Below are 5,823 nucleotides of genomic sequence, written 5' to 3'. Positions count from 1 at the left end.
CATTTAATCGTTTTCGTAGGTGTTCGTCTTCTGACAACTCTACCACCCAGTGGTGACTTGGGAACAATAGGTCACGCTTAAAAAAAATACTATTATATAGTCACATCGTTGGTGGCTGAACACAGTCTTGGCAGTTTGTGAGTATAGGTCATTTGCCGAATCATGGCAAGAGAAGGGTTGCAGCTCACAAGCTGAAACTTGGCAAGTGAAAAATGTACTGGTGAAAGATTTTGGCTGACAGGTAAAATTTGACGTTTTCGTAGTTTCCATGGAAGCATGAGCGATTGAACACAACTTTAAAATTTCACTTTGACTCAGTCTACACAAAATTCGCTCATTTTTCCTATAAACTTGCACACAGCTTACTATAATTAATCATTACCATTCGAAACTTCTTTGACCAAACTTTAACCGACGGGTTTTTAGATAATCAATAATATAATTGTATTGTAATTAGTAAATGTGTCACAAAATTAGTCTGTTCAGCTTCCATTTGAAAGTTCTCACTATTTAAAATACAATAAAAGTAAAAGTCCTGCCAAATATCACAAAATTTTAATGAATAGAGTTTGAGAGATCGTCTTCTTTTTCGCCGCCATGTTTGTTTGTCTAATTTGAAAAACGCGTTACCGCAAACCGCCCGCAAAACTGTGTTCAGCCACCTTAAATTCACATGTATGAACAAGTGCGCAGCGATGGAACTGTGACTAAAAAACTATTCGTATAACATTATGACGTCCTAACAGAACATACTTTCCTGGTTTTAATGAACCTGTATCCATGAGAGACTTGATACAGTAAAACTTGGCTGTTTGTAATGAAAGCCAGACTTTTCTCAAAGCGATGCAAGTGCTAAATTGCAGCCAACATAGCGAACCGCATAGCCAACATATATTTACATGTTATTAGCACCAATGCAAAAGCTGATTAAATAATGTCACGTTACTCTATTCACCGGACACGATCAGAATATCTGGAAACTCTGCGAAAAATGAACTAAAAGTACGAAAACTCTGCAGGATTTTGAGCGCTGCTGTGAATTTTTTTTTTCAGGTTTTTACGTTCAATAAATTCAAAGGCACCTTGAAACACTCCCATGGCGGTTCTTTAAATCAATGAGTGTTGAAGAATTCTTAATACTTTTGAAATTGTTGAAACTATTTTTTATTAGTAAACCCGTATTTTTTTTTCCTTCTGAGCGAAAACTTAGGCTAGAATTGGCTTTTCTTTTGAGCGCGAACGAAGTTAACGTCCTTGCTTTTTAGTCTCAAAATAATAAAGGACTGAGTTGCTCTTGTCAAGCTTATTTGACGCAGTAGTTTTATTAAAAGGGTAAAAACTGTCGAGACCGTTAACGACTTATGTCAACCTTCAATGTTTACAATGACCTTTTCATGGCGGAACAGGTTTCAAGTTTTTCCCCCCTTGGGCAAATTATCGCCGTGTGACTGCAATCATAAAAATGATCAAAACCCAAAGCGAACTCAACCCAGACTATTTTCCCATGGGGAGCCTTGGGGAAGAGTTTACTCGATACATTTTCTGAAGGTTCGACACTTCCCTGGAAAAATTGACAACAAACCGCTTCCTGGAGTTTTTCTTGAAGCTTCTCTCCCGCTACAATATTCTTTCAAAACAGTCCTTCGTCCGTAATATGGCGCGCGACCTCTCGCAACTTCGTCGCCCGCCTACCCGCTTCGCGGCCAAAAAAGCTTGCCCGCTCGCTAAGAAACTCGTTAAACTCGATTCCGCGGTGGTTTCAATGGTTTTTCAGGAGTTTTGTCATCTTTTGGCCATTTTTCTTGATTGTAGTAGTAGCCCTTGTCGTTCTCTGCTAATTTCGAAGCGCACTCTTTGCAAAACGATTTTGTCGTCTTGGAGTCGTGTACGAAACCGGCCAGTACCGGTTTTTTTTCCTCTTTGGAGGCATTCAAGTTTTTTATTCCCGAAAAAAAATCGACTGTGTTGCAAATTCTGTTTAACTGTTTGAAATGTTTCAATGTCACAGAAGGCCATTCCTGTACAATTTTTCGGTCGGTCGGGCAAGAAAAAATGTCATTGGGTTTGTGGAGTGATTTTTGGTTCTCTTTCGAGGTTATTTTCCCTGGTATTTCAATTCAAGCTTTCTCTGTGATCTATTTTTTCGTGGTTTCTGATGTAAATTTACTACTTTTAACATCATGCAAGAAACTGGACAGTGTATTCCAAGTCTGTCTTTTGCGGATTTTTTTTTTCTTTAAATATTCATAAAGTGTACACTCTTTTTTTCCTTTTTTTGAAAGTTTGCATAATCGGTCTGCTTCGATCTGATCGCTGTTCGAGAATAAAAGCTCCCCTTTTCGTGTAAAATAGGAAATAATCGCGGAAACTGTTGTGAAGAAAGTTTTTGCGCAGACAACCTCTGATATCTGTTTGAAATGCACACTAGGGATAAAGATGTGGACAAAATTAGTTTCGCCACATGACTTCCTATTGTACCTTAAGTTGGACAAGACTTCAGTGTTTCACGCACTAAATATTGCGGAGATGCAATTTGAAATTTAAAAAAAAGATATATATATATTTACTCTTACAAATGAACAGGATAGAAGTTAATAGCGTTGCAACTCGGAGTTTCACGCTTTAAGCAATCAATCAATCACAGAACGCGCTACTCCAACCGTTCATGAATTTCAAATTTCCACCTTAAAACCGAAATCTGTTTTCAGAATTTTTAGTGTGATGAACACTTAGTGGGTGAAACTCCGAGTTACAACTCCATTAACTTCTCTTCTTTTCATCTGTATTTCGCTCTGCATTTGTTTAATATGCATTGAGCACTCCTAGGATAAGTGAAGCTATATACGTAAATTTTTTTGTCCATTTTGTATTTACTCTTATTAACTAATCCTTGCCTTAACTTATTATAATGGGCAAGTGTCAAATTAAAAAATAATCTACAGAGAATGTTTTTGCTTTCCATGTCTGTTTTGTTGTTGTTGTTGCTTCTTTTCCACAAAATAAGAAACGAAAAATAAAACCGTTGTTTGAAATGAAGTGGAGAGTGTTCATTGGTGCATTTCTAAATTTTACCAATTGAAAAACAACATTCAATATCCAAGGCAGTGTAGTAATTAGAACGCGCCTTTACATTAATTTACGAGATAAGTTTTACTAAAATAGCTGTTTCTGTCTAGCGAAATGTCAATGAATCATAATTTATGCTAGCTATAACGATAATGTGTTTGCCAAAACCCAGAATATGATTATATATACAAGACGCCCAATTTTTTAAGGCTTTTTTTTCTGATATTTACAATACAATACGCAGAAATCAACCCAGAGTCGTGAATACACAAGTGGCAGCAACAAAACACGTTCAACAAGAATTAATAGAAGAGGAGTTAAGATAAATCCTAGTGCTTGTAATGCAAGGCATAAGCTTAAAACACTAGCTTGAAATCATACGCAGTAAAAAGTTCGGGAAGGTTCAAGGCGGGGTCACCTGATTTATTTGGGAACTTTTACTGTCTTACTGTTCTGGTAATAAAGCCTAAATAAATTAACTAGAAAGTCCACATTTAATATAATGATTATTAGGTTAAGGACGGTGCCCACAAATGGTAAGTATTTTTTCCCAGATAATGACTATGTGAGACTAGTAGATCATATCAGGGGCTATTGAAATCCAAAAAGAAAACTGGGGATAACCACGCATTTTTCAGAGATAACTGTGCTTCAATATGGAGAAAAACGCTGAATAGGCGTTTTTTAGAAAAATGATAAAAAGTTATTTTTCCCAAAATTTCAGAGTTTACACGTGAACTGGTACAAATGCAATGATAATTGTAACAAGGTTTCAAAATAGGCAACAAATGATAACATAACAGCTGCTCTTTATACGTCTTTTTTTGAAATATCAGCACAACTGGGAAGTTATCAGCAGTTACCCCTCTCCACGCGTTTGCCTCAAAAATAGTGTAAACGAACCAAAAATTGATCGTTTGCTGAGTAGGCTTATTACTTTTATTTGGTAAGATAAAAAGTAGGGGTTAACTCTCGTTTTTAGAAGTTAAATTGGTTGTTTTCGACCTTAACGTAATCGCTTTAGGGGTTATTTACAATTTTCCCCATCCCCTCCTCGGTCAGTTTCACTATTGCTTCACTCAACGCGGAGTACTCTGGGATATCCACAATGGCTAACAGTCAGAGAAAACAACAACACATGGAGAAGAGCAAAAACAGAAAGTGAAGCAGGACATTTCATGGACCCTAAGGAAAACAAATTATACTATTTCATTCAGCTGGAGCTTCTCCGTCTCAAACATTTAACAAAAATGTTTGGAGAAGAGCAATCTCCAAGGTATTAGATATTACTTGCAGCGCACATAGAGTAGTATTGCGAGCTCAAGATCCACGGCTGGTGCTGTAAACCAACTGCTGTACTGTAGTGGAAAATAGTCGACAGAGACTCTAAGACAGGTACTCCTTCAACCGCTTGCTCACCTGTACATGTCCTCAAGATTTTTTGAACTGTAGATGTAATATGGATTGTAAACCTTGTATCGTTTTTTTTTTTATCATTTTACCGGGTACCTCGATCGAATATGTTATTAAACTTGCATACATTCAATGAGCTTATATCTGTGCTTTGCGCTATCTCTTTCGGGCTTTGCCACAAGTGTGATATGACATCAATGATTTGCATAGACTCAAGTTCCATACATGAGCTCTCTTTTAAAAAAGCTGAATAGTGTGAAAGTAGTTGCACCGAATGCGTTTATGTACCGTCATATATAAACTGGGCTATAATGATCATTTTATATATTTCGTTTTGATTTTTTTTACTGTAGCATTCTGTGTCATGATCATTCACTATGTCTCGTTTCTAAATGTTAATTTTAGACTTAACAGCATCTGTTAAACCTAAGAAAGTCTTAGAATGGAAATACTTTATTTTACCTTCCATCTTTAGTTTGTAAACAGCCAAATGGCAGCTATGTCTAAATGTCCAGATTATGTGTGGCGTGAAATTGAACTTTAAGAAATACTATCTACACGACAAGCTGCCAATGAGTCAATAATTTCACTGCTTAGTAATGCCAAAATGCTTAAATAACAATGATAATAGTAAAAAGCATAACAATTTTTTATCATTTTTTCCACAATGAAGCCGTTTCCTTTGTGGTCCGCAACTATTTGTGAACCTGCGATCTCAGCAATCCAAACAATCTTGTGATAGTTTCTTTCTTGTTTGCTCAACAAATAAAAGCCTCGGACTCTCAATAAAAGGGACATCTGTATGTACTCGAACGCTTTAAGTCTATCTTCTGGTGAATAATTACATAAAATCTTACAAAATTAAAGAAATATTCGGCAAAGTGTTTATAGCCGATTAGCCGATAAAACGCGAAGGACGCGAGTGAAAGGTAAGCTTGCAGTTTCTCTGTTAAGCGGAGGACTTATGCCTACTAAGGGATTTTTTAATACCCAAGATCTAGGGGTAACATCTTGAAGCAATAACTTTTGATGTTTTAGAATTGACTTTTGTTTGACTATAAAATGTTTGGTGAGATCGACCATACGGCAGAAATAGCAACATGCGCATACTTCTTCGGTTTTCAAAGAACTGACAAGGTAAATAGAAATTATTTTTCATCTACTGAAAAACGACGCATCTTTTCCACAAGAAATAACTAGAACCTCCCAGACTTAGAAGAGACAAAACCAGTCCGCGAATCCTGCGTGTTGCGCATTTCTTTCGCGTCGCGCGCGTCTAGATTGGCATGCGCAGAAAATATGCGCAGTAGCAATAGTGGGCACCGTCCTTAATAAAAAAAAATA

Source organism: Porites lutea, chromosome 12 (assembly GCF_958299795.1).
Source record: "Porites lutea chromosome 12, jaPorLute2.1, whole genome shotgun sequence".
Classification (NCBI taxonomy): Eukaryota; Metazoa; Cnidaria; class Anthozoa; order Scleractinia; family Poritidae; genus Porites; species Porites lutea.
The sequence above is the reverse complement of the archived record's forward strand: the minus strand, read 5'-3'. Positions refer to the sequence as shown.